The sequence below is a fragment of the Lepidothrix coronata genome, unplaced genomic scaffold (assembly GCF_001604755.1).
Source record: "Lepidothrix coronata isolate B3197 unplaced genomic scaffold, Lepidothrix_coronata-1.0 Scaffold243, whole genome shotgun sequence".
Taxonomy (NCBI): Eukaryota; Metazoa; Chordata; class Aves; order Passeriformes; family Pipridae; genus Lepidothrix; species Lepidothrix coronata.
The window spans coordinates 810,521-836,151 of NW_016690423.1; the positions used below are offsets into that span (position 1 = coordinate 810,521).

The 25,631-nt window shown below is 42.5% G+C and overlaps 1 long non-coding RNA gene across 1 annotated transcript in view; it reads right to left on the bottom strand.

The window, feature by feature from the left end:
- Positions 1–9,167: 9,167 nt before the first annotated feature.
- The window catches only part of LOC108507170, a 29,510-nt gene continuing 13,046 nt past the window's right edge, over positions 9,168–25,631 (bottom strand). Inside the window, exons 2-4 of the long non-coding RNA XR_001878014.1 lie at positions 16,578–16,632; positions 9,368–9,440; positions 9,168–9,277 (exon numbers count right to left, since the gene is read on the bottom strand). This is a non-coding gene — a long non-coding RNA (uncharacterized LOC108507170). The remainder of the gene's footprint in view (positions 9,278–9,367; positions 9,441–16,577; positions 16,633–25,631) is intronic.

Genomic DNA, 25,631 nt, shown 5'->3' on the forward strand with positions numbered 1-25,631 from the left:
TACCCAGATCTTTTAGTTCCTCAGAATATCGAGTTCTCAGAACAGGCTGCCTCACAATGATGCTGCCATGCTCCCTGAGCCGCTACATAATCAAAGAACAGTCGTGTCCTTACAGGGCTTTGGCTTCTTTATTACTGACTGCATCTAAAATGGAGAGTACTAAAAAAGAATAGGCAAAAGTAACAACTTAAATAAAAATCTAGGAAGGTTCATGTTTAACTAATATCAATTTTAGATTTATCATAACTAGTTTACCCAGGCCTGACGCGCTAAGTTACTCTATTATAACATAGCTCAGTGTACTGGCAGTGACATTCTCTACATCTCCAAATAAAAAGTCTGTTCATGCATTCCAGGAATTGAAAAGCAAACTACTTAAAAAAGAAATTATCAAAAAATACAATACAAGAATGTTTTGTTCATTTTTGTAAGTTAAATTGTTGCAAAAAAACTTGTTAATATATTTTAAATAAATCCGCATTTGATTCATGTCCTTTTTTTACTTAGAACACAGAATCATGCACACAAAAATGTTTCATTAACACATTACAGTGATGCAATAATCTTCCTTCTTCCACCTGAAATTAAGGTGAAGCCACCCATTTAAAATTTCTCATTGCTTATTGAATCAAGCATTGCTGTTCTGCTCACACTTTCCTCTTTCAATAGAGCCTTTTTAAAACAAAAACTTTGCTCCCCAAAACACAACAACACACTGTGATATGCCCAAGTCCTTTGGGCAACCACATCATCAGCCAATCTCCAGAATCCAATTCATTCTCTTCAAGGTTTGGTGGTAACATTTAACAGAATTTAGGAATTCTGCCTAAATTTTCTACCCAAATTTGCACTTTATTATCAACACATCTTCATTAGAAGCACAAGGTGAGCAACACTAAAATACTGTCTTACTACACCATTTTAACTCAATCTCTGTTCCTGCTGATTTAAAGCACCTTCTTCACAGAGAGTATGAAGCACTGTCACAAAAAGCACACTGAGGAGATGGGGGATGGAAAAGAAACTTTAGAATCAGGTCCCAAGGATGACAAATCCTGTGTTCAAATGTAAGAGATGAGGATTCAAGGCAGAATCTTTGAAGTTCATTCAGTGCCATACAAATAAAGTTATTTAGGAGTTAGAAAGTCCTCCTCTCAAAAGTTTACCATCTTAAAAAAAAAGATAAAGGAGGTACAGTTTCTCAGAAATCTATAATTATTCTTTCCATAGGCAAGGAATGTGAGCATGAAGGAACCAGGATTTGTTTGAGGTTATGAGAAGTTGTAGAATAGAGACAAGGAAACAAGTGGAGTCTTCTGAGACCTAACTCACAACTGAATTTTCAGAAAATATGTTGGCAATATACACAAATATTTAAAAATACTCTAGAGGACTCTTATGGGCTACTCCCTTCAAAAGAAAAAAACAAAATGAAGATGCTTCCTGCCATGCTCCCCTGCTTTTATTGCCCCACCCCATTTCATAAATCCTGAAATTATCCAATTTGAGCATTGCTCATTATTTAAAAAGAAAGAAAATTTTGGCACAGCAAGCGTTCTCACAAGCAATCTCACATATTTTCAGACTATCTCACAGTTTGTAAAGTCCCCAGGGCAAAAACATGGAAATAAAAAGCACTTTAAACAATCAAACAAACACAAATATGCTGTAAAATGAGCACGGCCTTTGCAATGATTATGCTTATAATTTCTTTTTAAAAAGCAAATGCTATCACCAGATTCATCCTCTTATTTTGATAAAACACTCTACAGCTCTGAACTGCCAGTCAAAAATTCACATCCCATCTCCAAATTCCATGTTGATCCCTTCAGCTTCACTTACTGAGATTAAATGCCCTTCACAGCAACCACAAGCCCGAGATTCAAACATTTTACCCACGCCCCTGAGCAAGGGCAATCCTGCAGGGGGACCTGCTGGGCAGGAATCCCCCTCAGCCCAGCCCAGGTAAAGGTGGGTCTGAGCAGAGGACATTGCTCCCTCTCCCCTACTGAAGCCTTGCCCTTTTCCTCTCTAAGGGCACATGCAGGTCTCAGGTTTCCCTGGAGATCAGGCCTAGTAAAGTATAGCCAGTGTCCTACTCCAAGCCAGGCCACCCTCTGGGTTCAAACCCTGCTCCTTTCTCCCTGGGGGTTCTGGTGGGCATCAAGTTGAACATGAGCCAGCAGTGGGCTCTTGGCACAAAGAGGGATTATGGTATCCTGGGCTGCACCAGGCAGAGCACCAAGATCAGGCCAAGGGAGCTGATCCTTCCCCTCTACTCAGTGCTGGAGTGCTGGGTCTGGCTGTGGGCCCCACAGTGCAGCAGGGACATGGACATACTGTAGGGAGCCCAACAAAGGGCCATTAACATGATTAAAGGACTGGAGCACATCACATATGTGGAAAGGCTGAGAAAGCTGGGACTGTTCCACTTGGAGAAGGGAAGGCTCGAGGAGTTCTTACCCACACATACCAACACCTGAACAGGAGTGTTGAGAAGATGGTGCCATGCTCTTTTCAGTGGTGCCCAGTGAAAGGACAAGAGTCAACAGGCACAAACTGAAACACAGAAGGTGTTGAACATAAGGAAATCCTTTGTTATCATGAGGGTGACTGGCACAGGTTGCCATGGAGTTCATGGAGTTCCCACTATTGGAGGTATTCAAAAGCCATCTGGACACAGTTTTGGGCAGCCAGCTCTAGGTGGCCCTGCTTCAGCCCCCCTGCTGAAGATTACCTCTAGGTGTCCCTTACAGCCTCCACCACTCTGTGACATATCTCAGTATCCTTGCTCATTCCAAAGCTGAAAAAAGGAAACCACACCCTCAGACACTCCAGGAAAAAACTGTGGTGCCTGATGCCTGAGAGCCACTGCAGGTATTCAGAACATTGCTGAGCACAACAAAAGGTTACATGGGTGCAACAGCCCACTGCTGCTGTCCTACAGGCTCAAGGTCTCACCCACACAAGTGCTATCAGGAACAGTAAAAGATCCCTTGCACCACCAAGCTGGGCAGTAGCAAGCTGAAATCTAGTTAGACTTGAGACATGCACCTGAGCGCAATATGGGAAGCAGCTCACTGCCTAAGGCTGCTGTAATGAGCCAGGAGTATCAGAACTGGAAAGAGAATCAGCCAGGCTGCAGAAAAACATTCTTTCAGGCTCCTCTGACCTATGGAAGAAATCACCTTTCCCACTCGAGGCAACTTCCTCGCAATCATATGGAACTTAGAGAGAGCAATGCCCTTTACCACAGGACTTTACAAATATCAAGTGTCAAAATGCTTAAAATTATATATTCCAGAAACAGTGTAAGGTATAAGAAGCCAAATTTTCCACTGTCTTGAAACTCTAACAACCACTTAAACCAAGTAAAAATGGAAGTATCTGAAAAACTTCGTATGTGAACATACATTGAAAACTGAGTCCACTAAGGACTGTAAAACAGCAATGATTAGTCTGAAGTACACATGGTTTGTACCGAATACTCATTTTGTCCCCATTTGTCATGCAATCCTTCATGTAGCTGCTGACAGCAACACATCAGAGTTCTTATTGAACAGGAGCAAATTCCTCTTCAGACCTGAGCAAGACAAAGTCAACAGGCCAGCAAACTAAATGGAGGTCACAAAGAAACACACCCCTCCACACACACACACTGTCCCTAACCACTGGGCAAGAAGAGATTTAAAAATGCAAATTAGATCTCCAGACAGAAACAAATCATTACAAGTAGAAAACCTTTCAGCCCAGTACTTTAACTTCAAAATGACATATAGTTTAATGTTGGCACTATAAAACCTCAGTGCTGTTTTTAACTCGCCATTCTGCTCTCCCCTCAGATTTACTGCAGTGGAATTGAACCAGGGTTATAAAGAGCATGAGTAGTTAAAAGAAATTCTATTTGATCCTGGAAATAGTTTCAGAATGGACAATTAAATCCATTTTTCCAGCAACTTAGATAGTCTCAGCAGTCAGTGTTGTAATTTGTTGTAAAGCCTACCACACATGAAATATCGTGGCTATCAGCTTCTGGCTTTTTAATTGTGTGATGCCAACCACAAGAGCTCTTTAATAAAGCAAAGCATAAAAAGACCAGAAAAAGAACATTTTTCATCTTCATTTTTCAAATATGAAAAATCCTCAGACTCTCAAGATGAAAGACACCATGAAGAGGACTTTTATATTAATTGTCCATGATATGCAATTCAAACATTCCTACAGATTTGCTAATCTCAGAGTGATATTAATATAATACTGATTTAGGACAACCAGGAAAACTGAATATGGATCAAACAAGACTTTCAAGAAGTCTTCTTCTGTGGCCTGGGCAGGGGGGATGGGACAGAAACATCTGACACTTGTTTGGCTTTTTCAAATCTGGATGGAGCATTTTGTTCCTCCCAGACATAAGCTCTGCTCTCCTAACGAGGGGTTCTGCTCCTCTCACTGCATCCTTTCTCTCACCTGGATTGAATGAAGACACACTGTGGATTTCTGCAAAGTATCAAGTGAAGGCAGCTCCCAATTTAACACGTACTATAACACTGCAAGATCGGAAGAAGAATTCCAAAAGGGAAACACAGCTTAGTGCATGAGGAAGATTCATTCTTATACAAGCACACACATATACAGAATCACAGAATCATTTAGGTTGGAAGACCTTTAAGACCATCAAGTCCAATCGTTCCCCCAGCACTGCCAAGCCCTCCATTAAACCATGTCCCCCAGTGCCACATCCACGTGTCTTTTAAACCCTCCAGGGATGGGGACTCCACCACTGCCTCGGGAAGCCTGTGCAGGGCTTCTTTCCATGAAGAAATTTTTTCTAATATCCAATCTAAACCTACCCTGGTGTGATTTGAGGCTGTTTCCTCTTGTCCTATCCCTTGTTCCTTGGCAGAAGAGGCTGACTCTCACCTCACTACAACCTCCTGCCAGGTAGTCGTAGAGAGCAATAAGGTCTCCCCTCAACTCCCTTTCCTTCACGCTAAACAACCATCCTCAGTACACAGGTCATGCTGACAGCAGTGTAGTTCCCTCGATCCTCCTTCTGACCCTTCTTGTAGATGGGGATCACAATTGCTCACCTCCAGTTGACTGGGTCCTCCCCAGTGAGCCAGGAGTGCTGGTCAGTGATGGACAGAGCTCAGTGAGCACTTCTGCCAGCTCCCTCAGCACCTTGGGTGGATGTCAGCCAGCCCCACACACCTGTGTGTGTCTAAGTGGTGAAGTAAGTCACTGAGCATTCCCCCTTGGATTATGGAGCTTCATTCTGCTCCCTGTCCCTGTTCTTGCAGCTCAGGGGGCTGCATACCTGGATAAAAATTGGTGTTACTATTAAAGGCTGAGGCAAAGAAGGCTTTAAGTACTTCAGCTGTTTCCTCACTCTTTGTCAGTATATTTTTCTCTGCATGCAATAAAGAACAGAGATTCTCTTTAGCCCTCCTTTTGCTGCTAATGTATTTACTTTTTACTGTCTTTTATGGCACCAGCCAGACTGAGTTCCTGTTGGACTTTGGCCAAACTACATAGTACATATATATGTGTGTGTGTATAATACTGCAGAGGCAGAATGAACCCACATTCTTCCTCTTCCATTCTTCCAAGCCTGAAACTCTTAGCAGCAACAGATGAAGAAAGTGAACAGGAGAGAACATAAGAGGCAATGCCAGACAGAATTAGTGTGGACAGCCATGCCATGTGTTGGTGTCACACTGGAGGGTCACACTAAGCCTACAGACTCCAAAGACATTTGAGGTCAACTGTAGGGGAAAAGGTTTTAATTGTAACTGGCAAGCTGTTTTAATCAGGCCTATCTGAGCAGATACTGCCTTAGAAATATTTACTAGATACACTCCAGAACTCATGTAATTAACAAAATTGAGTAAGATTTTTGTAACAATTTAATTTTAGAAACACTCCAACTCACACCAGATGAGCAGATCAGAGTCTGTCCTTTCATAACTGACACATTCAGCAACTTGTTTAGTGCCTTGTCTGACACACAGGATTTCTGACAGCACACAGCCTTTCCTCTTCTATTGTGCTTTCCAGCTGAAAGAGGGATCATAGAGAAGTCACTCAGCTGAACTTTACCCAGAGCTGTCCTACCAAGCTCCCTCTGCTCACTGATGGAAAATACCATCATATGCTGGTATTTTTCCAGCTGGGTTTGAAGGTTACCTGTTGTCAAGCACTGCAATAGTCAGGTATGACACTGAAAACTGTAACCTCTGCAGGATGGCAAGAAATAAAACAAAACACAGCTGTCATTTTCAGAGCTTCAGTTCTCCACCCCACCTTTAGTTCAGGAGCTTAAATTCTTTTAAGTGAAGCATCTTGGACTGCCCTAGAGCTGCTTCTGAATCTTAGCTGATGTCTGGATGGGGTTCACTACTCCAAGGGCACATTATCAATTCCTGATGTCCAGAAAGAGAACTGTGCCTGGAATTTTCAATCTCCATCTCAAGACAAAAAACACAGTCAGGAGCATCCTGAGGGAAAAAATATTACATAGCAGTCCCCATGTATGTACTCAAAGCTCTGACTGCTTGATGTCTCTCACTATGTATTACAGAATCTAAATTTATCACTAAAAGCCATAACCTTTGGCTAAAGAAAATTTAAGGATCAAAAGAGCAAAGGAAAGGGATGATAAATTCAGTGGGATCTTCTGTATAACATCAGACAGGAATTTTGCTCTACACCTCCTGCAGCCAGTGGGCTGCCTGAAAATGAGGTTTTCGGTGCAAATATTACAGCCACAAGATTAACTCTTAAAAATGTTCTTAGTTTCAACTTGTCCACCTTCAGTACTCAGCAGAGGTCTGTGCTGTTCAGAAAGGCAGTACAGCCACAACATTTCTCCAGGTGACATCCATGCACACACACCAGTCATGGCCCTGCTTACACACATGCACAGCACAAACCCAGACGGGCCGGTGTCTGCCTGTGTCCACAGCTTGTGAAAAGCTGCCACTAATTCCGTGAAATATTAGAGCAGATGACAGCACCAGTCAATTTGAAAGCTTTAACTGCCCAAGCACTGGTATCCAGCTACCATGCTCATTCCTCACCACTCCTCTCTTGATGACTGCTCCATTATTCAAGGGGCAAAGGCTCCGATTTAACCCGACAGAGAACAGAATGAAACCTATCTGCAGAAAATGTAAGTGGTAAAACTAATTCACTGTCCTATTGCAGAATACTGGAACATTTATTTTTAAAACTGCACTGATTCAAAACCTCTAATTTACTGTGACATACAAATGCCAGGATCTACTCAGCCTTAGATTCTCGTGTTCTACAGACCACACAAACACTGGCCAGAGCATTAAAAAATGTAGGCAAACACCAAGACAAGGAGGAATCAAGGAATGAAAGAAACTACAGCAGCCAGTCTGACACTTATCAAAGCAGACTGTAAGGCAAAGCACTGTCAACAGAATTTTTCAGGCATTGAGGTAAAGTGTTTCAAGGTCAGAAATCAGAAAGTGGCTCAACCAACCTGCATTTGAACGACTTACTAGAAAAACAACTTTGCAGAAAATTTGCAAGGAATAATTTGGTGGAGTTTGTCGTCTTGCTGCAAGTTGCAGCAATGACTATGTGTCTTGAGTACTGGTCACACTGGGGAAGCTGAGATGAGGCTTTATTAATTTATGCACTGAGATGAGTCATTGCAAGATTCTGCCATGCAGAATATTTGGTCTTGACAATCCCCTCCTAATCCCATGTGCCAAAAAACATTTGTTGAAGGCTGAGTTTGTTCTGTAAGTACTAAAACACTGGCTGCCTTGTATCGTGCACAATAGAAATACACACTTATACTGTGAACACAACAGTGTTTCCAGCAATTGTGCCTCATCTTACTAGACAGAGCAGAAAATGCTTAAACAGTCCTTTACTTGCTGCTTCAGTGTGTTTCACAACTGAATTCCCCTTCCTCCCACTTCACATTCACTGTTCATTTTCTTTCTAAGCTGATCATGCTAATGATATTTAAAGTCATATCACATTTTTCACCCTCGTCTGTTTGTGTGGGTTTGAAACTGGACAAAGACTCTCTCATAGCTACTTTAAGAACATTTTATTTCTCTTGTCTTCGTAGCATGTGTTAGGTGTGTGATAAAGTGGATCTCTATCAGCACTTTCCTCAGTATTTAGATGAGATCATTTTGACAAGCGAGGCAGAGGCAGAACTTCCAGAGGAGATCATTAAAAATGATGCTGTTGAATGCCAAGGAAATCCATTCTAAACAGGTCTCATTGTCACACAGGCTATGGACCATCATGAGCAAGTCTTCACTATATACATTACCAGCTTTCATTTTAATAGCCCAGATGCTGACTGTCCCTTTGCTCATCCTTTCCTCCCAAAGTGCTCTATTTTTCAACAAATCTTACCTTATTCCAGAATTCGGCCCATCATTATGAGGAAGGTTATCAAGATAATTAGAGGGATAGGGCACCTCTCCTGTGAGGAAAGGCTGAGAGATTTGGGATTGTTCAGGCTGGAGAAGAGAAGGCTTCGGGGTGACCTAACTGGGGCCTTCTAGTACCTGAAGGGAGCCTGCAAGAAAGATGGAGACTATTTACAAGCACATGGAGTGATGGGACAATAGGGAATGGCTTCAACCTGAATGAGAGATGATTAGATGAGATATCTGGAATAAATTCTCCACTGTGAGGGTGGTGAGGCCCAGGTTGTCTAGAGGATGCTGTGGATGCCCCATCCTTGGAAGAGTTGGACGGGGTCTGAGTAACCTGTTTTAGTGGAATTTGTCCTTGTCCATGGCAGAGGGGCGGAATAAGATGATCTTTAAGGTCCCTGCAAAGCCAAACCCCTCAATCATTCTATGATTACTTTTATTAAGATCAGCAATCTGAACCACATTAGACTGACAGTCCTGGAGAATCAGCCTAATACACCATTGTTAAGGTGCATGATAAACAAACAGTCACTGCAGTCAGGTTTAGCCTCAGCTATATTCTGAAATGTTACCTTCTGGGATAGGTTCTCTATAAGCCTTCTCTTCAATGAGTTCTCAGAAACCCTTGGAAACACAGTAAACAGAGTAAAAGCAAAGCAAAAGGCAGATAGTGTGCACTCTATAGCATCAGTCCAGTTTGTGCATGTGTTAAATATATATTGAAATCCAAACCTCTGGCAAAATGATGTTATTTGCCAAGGCACCTGCACACACAGATGCCAAGGAGCACTGCATCCAGCAGACATCCTGTGCTGGCACCACAGCTGAAGTGTGAGGTTACCCTGGATGATGGGGAAAATGTATAATGTGAGAAAGTTTAATACTGTCAGGTACAGCAGGGACCAGGACAGACATTACACATTCAGCCTTACCTTTGTCGCTTCCCCAGTGCTTTTGACAACCCTTAAAATAGCAGTCTTTGGTGAAAAGCATAAGTCTTCACCTCTGCAGAAAAAAAAAAAACCTGACATTTTATTACTGATGCCCTTTTCCACAACAGGTGGAAGAATGTCATGGCAGATCTAAATACATTCTGCATGTAACTACGGTTGTGCAACTGTACATTTTATGATTTAAAGAACAATTTTCAGCAAAACTACATCTCAACTATTCCATTTTCCTTTATAAGGAAAGAACTGCAAACCATGTGCCTTCCCCCAAAAAAGTGTAACTGGTAACAGATACTGCACATAGAACAGAACTTGCTAAAAACACTTTCAAATCACTTAGAAATATAAATGCCATACCCTTTGTCTTATTTTGTAGTGGTATGATTGTGTCAGAGCACATAAATTCCTTTCCAATTTATTTATTTACTAGTACCTTTGCAGATTTTAATTTTGTTGACACCTGCACCTAAAAATGATAAAAGCACACCCATTCTCCCTCTCCCACGAGCTTATTCTAATGCATATGAGGGCAATTACTTCTTGACAACTCTCTGATGAATTATTGTGCTCTTTGCTAAGCTTGTCACATTGATCACTGGCCAGCAATACAATTAATAAAGTATTGCTGTCCACACAGCACATTAATAACTAACCTGAACTAGAGGTGGCAAGTCTGATAGATCCAGTACATTTTAATCTTTCCTACCCTGCCACCTTGGGAGATTAAAGGAAATCTCCAAGACAGTCTCCACATGTCAGCACTGGGTTCCACAACATCCCAGCCAGGGTTACCAACCTGAGACCTGATATCACATTAATGAAATGCAGTTGGACACTTAAAGCTTCATTTCCAAATGTTGCACTGCCTTGTGGTCAAAACATTATTTATTTATTTATTTATTTCTCCTTCCTATTTATATTTCTGAAAGGTAGAATTGATTAAAATCGTCAGTTCAACCAGAATTCATTAGAAAATAATGGCCATAAATTCAGTGCACTCTGAAGCGTTGCTTAATAATTCCATAACATTTAGAATGGAAACAATCAATCTAGGAAAGGTCCTACCTCTTCAATACAAAAACAAGGATGAATTAAAGCTCAGTCATGAGCAGCAAGTCTGGAGCTTTCCCACAACATTTTAGAGTAATTTTAATTGGTGCTTTTAGAGTTGTCCTAACAAGCAGGCTTTAGGCAGAATATTTTTGGATTTCTAGGATATGTGTTCTTTTAGTCAAGTTCTCAGAAGAGAGAAAGTTCATTTGGTATAAAAGTGTTTTCAAAAACACCAGCAAATTGCTCTGTCATCCTTGGAAATATCTCTGCTTCCACTCTGTATTATGAGAAAATTTCAATTGCATCTCAGGCCTCGGACCAACACCCAAAATATCCACATCAGGATCTCTCCTCTTGTCTGTCCTCAGCTTTGGCTTAGCTTCCAGTCACTTGAGGCTGATCATTCCTGGCAGCCACCAGGAAATATGGCACAAGAGAGAGTCTCCACTGGGATCAAATAATCACCCCTCAGCTGCACTGGCTTTACTGAGCAGAAGCAACACAGGAGAGTTAAAACACTGTAATTTAAAAGGAATGTGATATTCTCCCTTCTTTTAGAGACATGAAAGGCAAGGAAAATGCTTGAAAGCAGCTCACTAGTCAATCAACCCAGACCAGTGGAATGGCATGAAAAAGGGATCCCTATCTCTGCCAGAGCCCAGCAGGTGGAAGGGCACTGATTCACAGGCTTCCAGGCAACAAGTAGCAGGTTGTCCCACCACTGGGACTGTTCATCTTCAAGAGGCACTTCAAATCTTCTGCACTTTATTTCCAACTTTAGAGATTTTGTAATACCAACACCTGGCACAGATCTGTTCTTATGCACACATGAGGATATTTATAACTCATGAGTCAGTAAAAGAATTACCAAAGACCACACACACACACTGAAAAAAACCCCCAGCTCACCAGTGAGATTCAGAATATCTAATGAATCCACTTAGTTGAAATTCCTTAATTGCTTTGCTAATAGGTAAAAAAAACCAAACCATTCTAATATGAGAACTTCAATTCCAGAAAAGATATGTAGCCACCTAAAGACTACAGAAAACCCAAATATTAGAAAATGTTCCCTTTCCCAAAAGAATATACCAAGTATCTGGAACTGTTTGATAGAAATTAGACAAACCTAACATTGTTGAACATCATTCAACATGGACTGAGGACTGTTACCAATATATTTGCTCAGTACTTTAAAGGTGCATTTCTCAAAGCTGAAGAAAAAAACAAAAACAAACAAAACAACTTAGTGCAGTGACAAAGAGAATTTACAAGCACAAGGCGATCTCAGACCTCTAAGTGATGACTACAATCCAAATATTACAATTCCATGATCAAAAGGATTAGTTTGTCCAAAACACAGAAACGGCATCAAGATGGGACAAAAATTAAGGGCAGGAGGAGTAACTAAGATATATAAAGTTACTCTGGAATAGTCACAGCCCACCAGAAACACTCAGAGGAACCCATCAAGAGTGTATCAATGCCTGCAACAACGTGCCCAGCACCAGGTTCAAAGCTGTTTGTGGTAAGACAGTTACAGCAAGAAAGCTGGGGAGGGGAAGCTGAGACCAAAGAGGCCACGATTTATTTCAACATTATGAGTAATAAGTCTCTGCCACAAGTTACCACCTGAAGACTCTTGTTTACCTGCCTTCAGATCAAGAGTGGTGTGTGCCTGCCACACTCCAGCTGGGCACAGTGCAGACCCCACGCGATGTCCTGTGACACCACGGCAGGATCCTCACGTGCACTGAGGTGGGTCTGCACTAGCAATCCCTAGCAGTGCACCTCCAGTAAATTAGGACCCAAAGAGGGCATCAAAGGAGGTGCAATTAAACCCCCTGTAACATCTCACTAAGGCAACCACGACCCTTCCCCAAGCAGAGGTCCCTCCCTGCCCGGCCCCGCACCGTCCGGCGCAGCCCATGCGCTGCTCAGATCTCCAAACAGCTCTCAGGTGGGTCTGACCTGCCTTGTCCTGCGTCACAGATATTCTCTTACTACTCTCCCTTTTTGAGTGGTCTGCCTGACATCTCTCTACATGAAACCATTCCAACTGTCAAGTGTTTCCTAAGCACCAGGACTGTTCAGCACACCACCTCAGGCAAGGACCAGATCCCCCCTGAGCTCTCTGTTCCAGCTGATAAGCACAGTCCCACTGAAACACCTGTTCCTCCTCAGGCTGTCAAGGTACAGAAAGCCTTAGGATAAAGCTTCCTAGGCAACCTCAAGTGCTGCAGTCCTGTCCCAAGGTTATGGCTGACAGGAGCCTGCTCGGCTGTGGAGAGAGATTTGCTGTCTATTAGCTTATCTCATTGTGAGCTAAGCCCAGCTCATGGTCCAGGAATGGATTATACCCACAGGCAGTTTGCTAAGGATGTTCTCAGCCTTCCAAAACCCTCCAGTCTTCAATACTTTGCTTCACAGTGCCGAGAATGGACGCTGTGCCACCAGGCTGTCTTGCTATAGTATTTTTAATTATGCTTTATTTTGCCTTTGGTTTCAAGGGCATGTTTAACACCCTTAAGCTAACACAATGGGATATCTTATTTGTCTATTTACATTACATTAGAATAAAAGTGACATAGCAGAGGCAATGTGGATTTTGGAAGCTTCTTCTCATTCTGTTTTAATAGAAAAGTTTAATAAGGGAATCTTGACTTTCAGTAATGAAATGAAAGTCTATCGAAGTGGCATAATATACTGGCAGTGGATTGAATCACAGTTTGCACTTAATTACAAAGATGGCATTGATAAGATTACCCATGCAAATTAGTTATCTTTTTCCTATGTGTTTAAGGATTGCAGAACCAAAAGACATTTGTACTGTAAATTGTGAATGAAAATATAGCAGCACCCAGCCATAACACCAGTTAAAATCATCTGTTAGGAGCGTGCCTTAAAAGCATTTTCCTTATAATGGACCACTTTACCAGCTTAGTGTACCAATTCAGCTGCAGGGATTCATTCTACCACGAAATTTTGCATGCAAACTCTTCTGGAGAAAATAATATGCATGTTAAATGTCACTAGAAAGGATTATCATGGGAAACAAACTTAGATGGCCCACTGAGGATGGATAGATAGGAGCTGGCAGAAGGAATAACCAAACTGACAATCCTCTAAGATGGCAGAAGCCTCAGAAAAAAGTACAGCATTAAATTCCAGACATTCCTATGAGGTGTTCAGAGCACAGGCACTATAAGGACAGCAGGAGCTGGTGAGATAGCTCAGTGCCAAATGCTGGCGTTCAGAAAGAGGAGTCTGTTGGTGCAAACTATTTATCCATTGGCCTGGAAGTCTTGCCATCAAATTAGAAATGGCTAAGTCCCATATCCAGTTTTATACAACCTGTTCTCCTTATTTGGCTAATTTTTTTTCCAAGGGAAGAGAGAGAAAATCTGACTCCAGGAGCTATACAGGAAAAGCAACATTTACAAACTTTTCCAAGGAGGCAGTTAAAACAATCTCTTTCCAAATGCATTTGTTCTTTTGGTTTTCTGAAAGGGCTGTTGAAGGCAGTTGTCACAGCAGGAGAGTCACAAAACATTCTCTAGCAGTCACTCCTGCAACAGTCAGAGGAAGAACTTTTTCTGAGTGCAAACAGGTAGGATGCAGTGATGACAAGTGAACTAGAAGGTGATATTCTACTTTCTATCAACATGTGTGCTCTCTGCAAGGCCCAGCAGAAGTGAGTCCTATCAGCTCATGGGAGGGGGGAGGGTGTTGTTGCACTGTCCCACTCAAGATTTTTTTATGTAGGGACACAATTTTTAATCAACAAAATGTGCTCAGAGAAACCCAAACCAACCCACTACTGCTGGGAAGGCACCGTCTTGAAAAGACTTTATGGGTATTGCAGAATGCTTGGGGCAAACTTCAGTTAAAGCAGGCAATGAAGGAGTAGGAATATGAGTTTTGAGTTTATGTAACTCTCCCTTGTAATCAGCTACCAGTTGTTTCAAATGGGAATACTCATAAGAACAGGATATTTGAGTAACAGAACCTTTGTCAAACATCCTCTGTCTGCAGGAAAGCAACAGACCACAAGAACAATGATTCCCACCGAGCCACTTGTCCTGATAATTCTGTGGCTTGAAACTCGTGCCTGAGGCATCTCTAGGTCTGGGGTAGCTTAGAAAACATTAAGCATTCTGGTCCAGCTACTAAAAAATGCATGTTTTCATGTCTGCTGCCATGTGCAAAGAACTGAGAGGCAGAAGGTGCCCCCTCTTTGGCTGAGACCTGCAGTCACTACGGGTCCTGTTCACAGCAAGTATTAAAATGCAGAATAAAGCACAGCATCTTTACTGTCACAGGACTCTGATCCCCAGTAGCCACACTAGTTCAGTTTTGGCAGGGCTCAATGAGGCAGGGCATGAGAGATGACTGGCATGACCAGAGACATTACCCACTCTAGCATGGAAGTGCCTGGATGCAGCTGGCATGAGAGTTGCACGTGGAAGGAAAGGATATTTTGGAAATTACATGCTTTTAATCACCAGCTGAAGTAAATTAAAAGGGGCTAGCCTTCTAGGATTCCTTCAAGTTATTTTTGGTGAGCAAATGCCCTCATAGGCAACAGGAATTCTTCCCTCTGGAGGAATTCCACTCTGTAGAGATTACTGGAAAGAGGTCTACAGGAATCTGATTTAACTCTTATTCTGGGACACCCTGGTGATGTCCTGAACAGCCAGACACATTATTCCAGCACCCAGGACATGAAAAGATGGGAGCAAGACCCAGGGTCAGTGAGGTATTCAGTTAGGTAGATGCTGCCCAAAATCTTTGTCTCAGTGCCTTGGGAACAGAGAGGCTGTGGGCAACATAAGGAACAGTTAACATTTCTGAAAGGAGGAGAGAAGTGAAGTGTGGCAAGTGACTCAAAAGCAATAACATCAAGTGTTTGTGTCTCAGCCTGTGATGTGTACTATTCACTGAACCTCTGATAATGACTGGGGAATGAAGAAAACTAAACTAAGATGACACAAAAGCCATAGTTTTCAAGAAAAAAAGGGCATGTGGTGGTTCAGGTACCTAAGAAAAGCACAGCCCCCCCCATGATAAGAACTGGAATTGCCTACTCTGTCTTTCAAGTTTAGCTCAGCATCAGTCAGAAGCAGTAAAATAAATGCTCTATATTTAGTGCTCATGACTCACTATAAATTGTGATAGTTTTGATTACATATGCTGCTCCCTGTCTTATAGAGTTCCCTTGAAAGTTGCCCCTACACAAAGATATCTCTGCAGGAACTCTCACTTGGTTAAGTCATGATCTCTTGTGGTGGTACCTTCCCCCCACAGCCCCTCTGGGCTGCTCTGTAATCTCAGGAATTCCTGCCAGGCCTTGGCAGCTGTGTAAGGAGCTGGGTGGTGGAGCATCCCGTGGCTGTACTGGGAACTCCTGCATTGCTGAGGTGGGAGCAGCACTGACTGTACCGGGGTCTCCTGTCGCCTGGCAAAGGTGGGGGATGAGAGTGGGAATAATCAGCCACCCCTGAGAGCCTTGGAATGTTCCTTACCAGAATTGTAGCCCAAGTGGAACGAGACCATTGTTACCTGAGCTTTGGAAATTCCAGTAATAACCCACCTGGATTGTGACGAGGGTGGAAATTCACTGTGACTGAAGCCAACCACCTTGTGACCCCATAAACAGTGTCCTAAGTGAGGCTCTCTGAGCACTCCTGGACCACAGTGGGCTGTGACAGCACCTCCCTCTGAGTGGGGACTCTCAGAGCTCCCAAACCCTCAAGTCTGCAATAATCAGAGGACCCTTGTTGAAAGCTGACAATGGAGCCTTGGCTGGTATCCCCAGTGTCCTTGGCTGATATCCCAGTGCCCAAGGCTCAACCCTCGGCCACTGAGAATTGCCCACATCCTTAAAGTATTTCACTGAAGTCTAGGGGAATGTTTAACAGGTACCTTTCTACATATATACATATACACACACAAATATATAAATATATACATATACACACACACACAAATATATACATATATATATATATATATATATGTATAGACAGAACTATCTTCAAGAGTGTACAGGTAAAAATCAGAGCAAAACGTCTTGGTTGTTTGGTAAAAAAACCCTAAAAGTAGATATAATATATATGTATTGTTTTGAACAACACACCAGCTGCAGGCAGGCAACAGCAGACAATAGCTGATCCCAGTTCTTTGCTTGAGTCCTGAAAGTCAAAATGCAAAACTAATTACATAAAAAAAGAATCTGAAAAGAACTCTACAAGCTACTTTGATAGTCTGGGCAGCTATGCAAGCACACTGTTAGAGTGACAGGTTATATAAGTGTCTATATAAGTGTCCATATAAGTGCACAGTCTGCCCAAAACTTAGAACTCAGCAGCCAAATACAACAGTGAAAGGGTAGCATGTAGTTCATGAGCATGGATAATTATATCATTGAGTAGGATAATTACAGTAGAAAAAAACCACACAGGAAAATAAGGTGCATGTACTAGGAAGCCTGCAATAGAAAAGCATCCACTTCACTCTGAGAGACTGATGTTTGCCCAGGGTGCTCAAGCAGCACTGCTGCTCATCAGTGTGGGTCGGCAGCTGGGACAGCAGTGTCCTTCCTGCTGCACTTCAGCTCAATGGCAGCTGCTGGGAAGGGCTGGACACTTCATCTGTGGAGATGCATGTGGAGAGGACTGCAAGGATGCTGATTGCACTGTAAGACAATGTCCTTGAAAAAGAAAAAAAATATCCCTTTAGTAAAGTGACAAACTAGGACTTAATATCCAGGGTTCTTGTAAATCACTGACTCATACTTTACCTAAAAATCTTGCTCTTTGACAAATTTTAGATATTTACATTTTGGAAAGGACCATCTGCCAAGACAACAAAATCTAAGTTGCAGATCTCTTTCATTTGAGAAAACCCACCTAAGTATGAAATGAGTGAAACCAAAACACAGCGAGGAGTGAAGCAAGTCAGTCCCAGCTACTGATGGCCACACTATTAGTCATACAATTAATGCCTATGTAGTCTTTGGAATAACTGGAATCACCTATACCTGTCAGTGTGCCATGGTCCAGCAATCCCCAAACACAAACACCCAGCCAGAGCCACAGATTATTGCTGCTCAGTCCACATGTACAGACAGCAAGGAAAGCCTGTGGCACGGGTGGAGCCTTTGTTCCTGACCCAAACAGAGCAAGGCCAGTGCCCAGGATCCACTATCAGTTGAGATATTTTTTTTCTATCACTCTTTTTAACACTTGTTCCCCTTAAATACATTTACAGGCACCATTTAAAAGTCACTTCTTTGTTCCAAGGAAATGGAACACAGCAGCAGGAAGACATTATGCACTAACACACCAGGGCAAGCTGCATGCAAAGGAAACCTGCCAAAACTAGTTTTTCCTCCTTTTCTGCAAGGCAGCAGTTTTTTTCCTTAAGCTGTCTCACTTGAGGACTTATATGAGTATACAGTAAAGAAGCAAAAATCCATTTCATTTTCCCCACTTTCAGGCTGTCATCAGCTTTATTGCTGTGCCACCAAACCTCCTCTGACGCTGCTCTGTGAGTACACAACTGTGTCACACACTGAAGGCTGGCCAGGCACAGCATCCCAGCAGCATTTCCATGGCTTCCAGCCCTGCTGCTCTAACTGAGGAATGCAGACCTGACTGCAGCACCACAGAAGGCTGTAACCATCAGAATCCCCAAGTTTTACTTTGTGTCTCTTCCATATGTGGTTTTCCTCTCCAATTTATCATTTGCATCATAGGAGATGCCCCTAATCCAAATACCTCAAGTCAGGTAAGGTAACAATACAATGCAAATGCAAGTTGTGTTTATCTTCCCAGGGCCTCACAACGTGTAAAAAGTTCTTATAGCTCCAGATGCCTGTATTATTGAATTTAAAATAAAAGCAGCATTATTTCTAGTTCCAGTGGGCAACTGATGTGATTTATCCTCACAGAAAACCCTGTTTTTCAAAAAGAACATTTTCATTTCAGTCTTAAAAAAAAAACCAAAAAAAAACAAACCAAAGAACCACACAGATAAAAATCTGTTTTGAGGCCCTACAACATAAATTAAGTTAGCACAGCAGGGCTTTCACTGTAATAACTTAACTTGTCAGTTCACATCATTGACTGACACGAAGATTTCATGGGGCTTAACTGATCAATATAATAACTATTTGGATGGCTCCACAGGAATAGCCCAGTCTTAATTTGAGGTCAGTTCTTATTCTTTTTAAGTCTCATTAGCAGAAGCTAATGTAAATCCAAAGATGTGAGGACAAAAGCAAAAGCTTTCCATCAACAGCAAGGCCAGCAAAAGAATCCTGTGTCCAGTTGAATTGTGTGCATCCCACTACAATCTCTTCCAGGTCTCTGGCATGGAACAAAAAGCCTATGTCACCACTGGCAATAAGGAGGGAGAGTGCTAGTTGCTAGGAACCATATTTTTTCTAGTTTCAAGTTGGAAATCAACCACGGGCGTATCAGAACAGATTTGCAGCCGGCACAGAAAGGCTTCATTCCATGAATTCTGCAGAGAAGGCCAGTCTCCATCAGCTGAGATGTTGGAACAGCACACTTAAGGAACCGTTGCCCTTCACCTTCCATTTTCTCAAGCAATTCCCTGAATGCCTGTCCCAGCTTGTGACTTTGGAACAACATACTGCAGAGACACGAGACAATTTTGCATGAGCTGACTGCCACCAGGAGCAGCACAGCAACACCAGCTTTGGCACTGAGTCACCACGAAACCCTCTGTCTAAGTCCAGCCATGCAGACATCCCTGGAGCCCCAGCCTCACATGCTGACAGGCAGTGCAGCTTTAAGAAAATAGAGCTATGCAGGCTGGGAGAACTGAAGCCCACTGCCCACTACCAGCCTCAAAGTTGGCTTCAGAAGAGAGGTGGCTTTGCCCAAACTATGGAAGAGCCCCTCTGAATCCTGATCTGTTTGTCCAGTGTGCAATGGATTGAAGAGTGCTGCTTTAGTCTTTCCTGTCTCCTTCCAAACAGCTGCATTCCATCACTCCCAAAGGGAAGGAACTCCCGGGCCAAAATGTCCATGGGCTTACTGAATGACTGAGTAGAGTAGCAGCATGTGAACTCCCCTAAAATTAGTGAGGACACTGAAGCTGCCAGGTAATTAGTGAATATTCTTTTTCCTTAGCCAGTGTCAGAAGCACTACCAGCTGGAAAAACTTGGAGCTAGAACTTGTGGCCTACCACCTTCACCCACACCATGCAATCACCCCAAAATGGGGTCCAAGAAGGAAACCAACACACTAACTAGCTGTGAATGCTGACTCAGGAAAATCTTACTGTGTAGCCAGATGAAGTAGCATCAGATGCACCCAGGAATCAAGTTCAGGTGGGGTCATCAGCCTGTGGACAGATGCTTCTGCAGCAGAGAGAAAATGGAAGAAATATGCAAAGCACTTCTAACTGAAGAGCTCATTGAAGGCCAAGTCTGTAGGCTTAGCATCTGTAAAGAAAGAATTGAACTCTGTAAATTCAAAGACTAAATCTATTGTTGCCTCAAGAGCAAGGCAATGAAAAGCAATAGTGCATGGGAGTGACAATGACCTGTTAGAAACCCGAATGCATTCAACAATCCTCCCATTTTCCCCACTTACTTGTTCTGTCATTCTATGTGGTAAAAAACATCTGCCTCACAGCTGAGACATTCAATTCCTCAGAAAAAATATCCTGAGCCTGATTAAAATACAGTTGAACAGGACAGAAAGATGACTTGCATAGCCTGTTATTCAGGTGCACAGAAAATATTAACGGACGGTTAAAAAAGTGGCTGAGCTTCAAAGGAAGAGAGACTCCTTAAAAATGTACCAGGGCATCAGCTGCAGCAAAATTCCCAAGGGAATTTTGTGACTATCATTGCATCCAAGCTCTTTATTTTCCAGTGCCCAAGACTGAGCATTTTAACAGGGAGGCCACAGAAACGTCACAAAAAAATCTTCTCTCATAATTCCATATGGAACAGAAGCATATTCAAGATATGCTTCAAGGTGCCTGCTTCCAATTTCAACTATGATAGACTGTTTACTCTGTCTCATCTGCTGCAGACCAACTGTCAACCTACAGAAAGATTGCTGAAGCCAGTTCTGAAATATCACTTTGCCCAGCTAAATCAAACACCATTTATTTTCTGAAGTGAGGCTGATAAAATCATTTTGATGATCACAGTGGCTTGTGCTGTAAATGAGCATAGTTTCAGTCCATGCCCTTACAGATGTGCCTTCCCCCCAACAACAGGATTCACAGCTCAAGGAGTGTGTCATTTTTCAGCCACACAAGAGCAGAGTGTACATCTTACAAGTGGTGCAGAAAGAACATTCCGAGGAAGCCAGATCTTCACAGCATTCTGAGTGGCACCACCTTCATTCAGGTGAAAATCAATACCTCAGTAATTAACTTTGGACCGTCACCACATTCATACACACAGAAATGCTAATTCCCATTCTAAACTGTTTTCCTTATTAACACCATGTCTACATCTGACCATCTATATCCTCTGTGTTTATCACCACGAAGTCCATCCTAGCCACTGCTTATCCACACTGTGCTCCCAGCCTCTGCTGATATCTGCACACAAACTCTTACTTTGATACAGTAGAGTTACAAAAAAATATTCCCCCCTGCCAAGTGTTGAGACACTTGTTCCAAATTTTGAACAAGGAGCACTAAACCCAGTGCCTCAGCTCTCCTCCTGTCAATTCACACAACACAGGTGCAATATGAAATGGACTGTCACTTAACCTGTTAGCAATGCCTGCAGTGAGAAAACTGCATAGGGACCTCATCTGGAATTTCTCATGATTAAGATGGAGAAAAAAGGCATGGAATAACCTCATATACCTGTACTTTTAAAGTGAAACAATTCTGTGATACACGGATTTCTAATCTTCCAGTATAGAGTGTTTAACATCTAACAGAAACAGAAAGATCAACTGATTGCACTCCTCAAAGCCATGGGTTTGTAAGGTATTTTGCTCCCAAGAAAAAAGGCTTCCCCTGGTAAATGGTGCTTTCCTCTGAAATCTATTTCCCCTAAACTGAACACTGCAGTTAGAAAAGAAATCAAAATGAGATATCTGGGAGGAGGTTTTAACTTCTCAACATGAAAGCTCCTAGATACACAATTTGAGACAGAACCATACCTCCCCAGGTATAGGCACCTTTATAGAAACAAGAACAACCTTGACATGGCCAGTTCTCACTGGCTGACTTAGTTCACAACTTCCCCATCGTGGAAAGCCCCATCAGCAGATATCTGCTCTGATGGCTTTTGTAACAGGGAAAAAGGTTTGCTTTTTTACTAGAAATAACCCCTATCCATAGCTTTCACTCTGGTTTTTATTCTATCAACACTAAACAATGACTCAAAGGCCACATGTGCCTATGTGGAACAGCTCAGTATGTCCGGTGAGCCCTCCCAAAACCACAGGATAACTGCTATCCAGACTGCTTGCACTTCCAGAGCTGTGGGATACGTGGGCAAAGCCCAGCAGTGCAATCTTCCTTCTGGAGCACCTGAACCCCAGACACTGCTTCTTCTTCAAGATCCTGTTTGTCAGTACTAACGTGTCCTGCCTGATACTCCCAGGTTTTTTTCCCTACACATTCCTAGAGGACCACCAGCATGCATGGAAGGCCTCATTCATGCAGGTGTTAATATTAGCCTATCACCACAGAATGCTGCTGAGGCAGGGGTTTAGCATTAGTTTTATTCACCATCAATACTGTTTACATTAATTCCTTTTTGATAAACAATATATCTTTTGCAAGTTCCTATTCAGCACATTGCCCTTCAAGTCATAAAACAGAAGGAAACAAATCAATAGCATCTAATCTAAGTATGTCTCAGTTCTGTGCTTTTGTTTAAAGGAAAATTAACTAGTTTGCAGTCATCTAGTTGTAGATGGCATATCAAATATTGCTAAACAGAGTTTATCTTTCAATACAGGTAGTCCAGATCCAATAAAACACTTAAAAATATGACAGTACAAAAAATAAAAAATCCGTTCATTAAGTTCTATGGTATAATTTGAAAATAAAGGAGTTCTGCAGATAATTACCAAATTTCCATATTTATAAGAAGATGGCACATATGGGGATAATAGCAAAAATGGAAGTACCGCTTTCCTATTAATATGGAAATTCAGAAATTATTGGAGTTATCTGGTATAAATCAACCTTCTCATTTTTTGCTGATGGAAACGCCATTTATGCACTACAATAAATTCCCAAACTACTAATGCAACTCCCCTTTTACTCTGATAAATCAGTGTAATGGTTGTCATGCTTATCCTCAAATTTGGCAGTTCTGCTCTTAGATTAAAATGGGTCAAACCAACACTTGGTGCAATACCACTACAGGGGGTTTTTTTGGAATTAGAGCAAAGAAGGATTTGCTCTCACAACCTTGTTAGTCTCACAACCTGCTTAGTTCAGCTGCCCCAAACAGACGCTTCCCAGCCACGGGGTAGCTGCATTACTCACTTACACTGACCAGAGCAGGCTGTGTGATTCCGAGGCAGTATCTGATGTGCCTGCACTGCGGGAGTGACCCAAGGGAAACTGTCAAGAACAAGAGATTTTTCAAGGATTTGTTTTCGTAACAAGAATTGCACATTGCTTGATATTCGAGGCAATGTTAGCCTATCCTCTTCCACAGAGGAGTGAAACAGTGGATGTCTTCTTCTGGAGCAGAAGAGTCATCCGTCCTTATCTAGAAACCAGCTGGCAGGTGCTGAAATCACAGTTTGGCCCCCTAAAGACATTGTTCCTCTTTCCCAAAAGTTGTTTTACAATTCTGCAACACCTCTAGAAGATGTGGTAGTTGATATGAGGTAATAGCTTATACCAGGCCCTGACATGGATCTGCTCTCTCTTAATGCCAAAATTCTATGTCAAATAAAGGGTAATCATTGACACTTAGTGTTGTTCCCCCAGTTTCTCCATGTATCGAACTTGTCCTTTCTCAAATGAACATCAGAGCCCACCTGGGTTGGTTATTTGCTGTTTAAAATGAAGGTGGATTCTCAGGCTATTGACATTGTGCCTGTATTTAGCTCTTTATAAGGTGAACCACAGATAATGCAACTGAGAGCTCAGAAGTTCTCAGGCTTCAGAGTGGGGGTTCACATACCCAGGATAACCTGTCTCCCAAGACGATGTCACTTCAATCAAACGCTGGAAGAGAATCCCACCAGGCCCTTTCAGGCAGCACCTGCTTGCTGCACAGCCTGTGAGGCAGTTGGCTGGAAGAGCATTCCACAGGCACGGCACTGTCAGAAGCAGCAGCAACCAAATGTGAGCAGTAACACCCTTCCCTGTTTTTCCATAGCACTAATTCACACATAAAAGGTGAAATGCTGAAGCTGCATCCAACAACATCAGCTTCACAAAACTGTCTCTACAGGGGACTTTTCCACCCAGAAAAAGTCAAATGAGAGACTGCTTCACTACTTAGCAGTAGGGTCCTGGTATGCACAAATGAGATGGTTCTTACCTGTTACGGGGATAAATTTAACCTTCCCAAGGAGACACCCAGAAGAAAATTTGACTTTTATGCTGTGTGTTATAAGTTCTAAGTGCATCCCACGATCTTTAGAGGGCCCTCAGTCTACCTGCTCAGAAGAAAAGCTCTTCCATCAGTGTTTCCTGCTCCTGCCAGACTCCACAGTCTCTTCTGTGTAGCTCACACAGCACAGAGCAGGCAGCTGGGGCAGAGAGCCTGAGAGTGCTTTATACAGCATTGGGCAGATACATTCTCCCAACTAAACCAGTTCCACAGGCAAGGCTGCAAACAGCACCAAAGCCCAATCAGCCACATGCTTGTCACCACTCCATGCCTCGGGTCAGTAATCCCATCGGGGATACTCTTCCTTGTCGCTCTGTGTGGGTTTTAACTGTGTGGTTTCAAGCTCAACCATTACCTTTTCCCAAAATCACTTCAAGTGCTTCTAAAGCAATGTTCACGTTTGAAGAACGGAAGATCCCGAAAAATCCCTCGTGCACAGGTTAATGAGGAGCCAGGAGCCCTGCTGACACCTCCTGCCACTCTGCTGCTCTGCATTCTGAGCCACAGAGATCCCTCTGCCACGACCACCGTGGCCTCCCCTCCTCCCACAGCACCCTACACCCAAAGCACACGCCAGAGTTCAAAGGTCAAACAGAAAATATTGCAGAATGATGACGTGAATAATTTGTTTCAGTAATTTAGCAACATTGGTTTGCTGTGATTACTGCTACAAACTCCTTTTATATTTACAACTGTGATCCTTTTAACATCTGAATAATTTATATCCAGTGATCAGTGGTGCGTGTGTCAGAGAATCAGAAAAAATAGTGCTCCCTGACTTTAAGAGAATATATTTTCCTATCCAGTTACATTGTTTCTCTGGGGTTTACTTTCTGAATGAACAGAAATACCAGGCCAAGAGATTCTGAACAAGAGCAGCAAGATGATCTGCCCTTGAGATGCAGCGATACAGACACACCTGTAAGACATGCCAAGAGATTCCACCTTCTTACAAGAATCTAGAAAGTGCCAAGAAGATGGGAAGAACTGTCTTTTTCACCAACTCACACTGTGCTGCAATTTAAAACCAAAACACAACGATAAACAAAAAACCCCCGAACCAGACACTTCACTCTACAGCGGGTTACACAATAAACTAAACAAAGAGAAGGAGCTGAGGAAGCAAAAAATTACACCTCGTGACAATCACTTTAACTGTATGCAGGCAACAGGAAGCCTGAAGGACGTTGAAGGAAGTCCTGTAACTTCAGAGACCCAGAATAAGAGGTGTTCTATGACTATTGAAGACAAACCAGGAGATAGATGGGAGATGGGTAGCGCTAAAAGTGAAATAAAGGAAAAAAAAAAAGCAGAAAAAGGGGAAAGGAAAGTTTTATTAAAGGACTTTAGAGCCTGGGGCAAATACCAAGGAACTTAGCCATTCCATGGGCTTACATCTTCCTACAAACCATCCTAAGCATGCCAAAAACTTCCAAGAAACAGCAATCAACAAGGCCAATACAGTTTACAGATAAGATAAATCAAAATTCCTGATTTTGGTTAACATGATCTACCAAAACAGGGGCTAATGTAATCAAGCTGCAGTCATGGCAAGCAAGGCTGGGGGACCTTTCCTTAAGAAACAGCAATATCTG